Below are 748 nucleotides of genomic sequence, written 5' to 3'. Positions count from 1 at the left end.
CTTATGGGCAGGGACAGTGCACTATGGCACCTGTTGGGCTGCCACATCTCCCGAGAGCTACATGAACTTGGGTGGATCACACACAAGCCACATTCAAGGCCTTTGTGCTTGGTAAACACACATTACATTGGAGAAATCTGTTCTTGAACATGCAAACACAACCACCAGATAAAGAACATCAATTCAACAATAAAAGGTGGGGTCTTCTCACTTTTTTAAGGAATAAATAAAAACTATGGACTTTCTGTACTGAACTATGCATGTAAGCACAAAATTTTGCACACAATTCCAGGGTTCATAACCCCCATATTAGGAACTTTTGATGTTCTGTTGGTCACCAAGGCAATACTTGATCAGTCAGCAATTTACTGATTCTGAACACCAAGCGCTCTGAGAAAGAGGAGTGATCACTAGGAGGAGGAGGAGAGAATTGATGGAAGAGTGAAGGTTTCAGGGGTAGGAGGAGAGGGCCAGCTGGAGTGTCAGCTCCCAGGAGGAGATTGCCTTGTTCAGTGTATTCTCAGCACCTAGGGCACTGCCTGGCACATAGTAGGTGCTCAGTAAATGTCTCCTGGGTGAATGAAGCATCAGGGAAGGCATTCCAAGCCAATGGGATGGTGTGAATACAAGCACACAGTCTGACCAGTAGAGACATGGTTGGACTTGCTGCTTATTGAGATGGAGAGGAAAGCTGGAACAGAAGGGACAAGCCTGGAATGTCTGGATCTGCTGAGTTTGGTTTTGCAGG

The sequence above is a fragment of the Hipposideros armiger genome, unplaced genomic scaffold (assembly GCF_001890085.2).
Source record: "Hipposideros armiger isolate ML-2016 unplaced genomic scaffold, ASM189008v1 scaffold_1807, whole genome shotgun sequence".
Lineage (NCBI taxonomy): Eukaryota > Metazoa > Chordata > Mammalia > Chiroptera > Hipposideridae > Hipposideros > Hipposideros armiger.
This window is presented reverse-complemented; position numbering follows the sequence as displayed.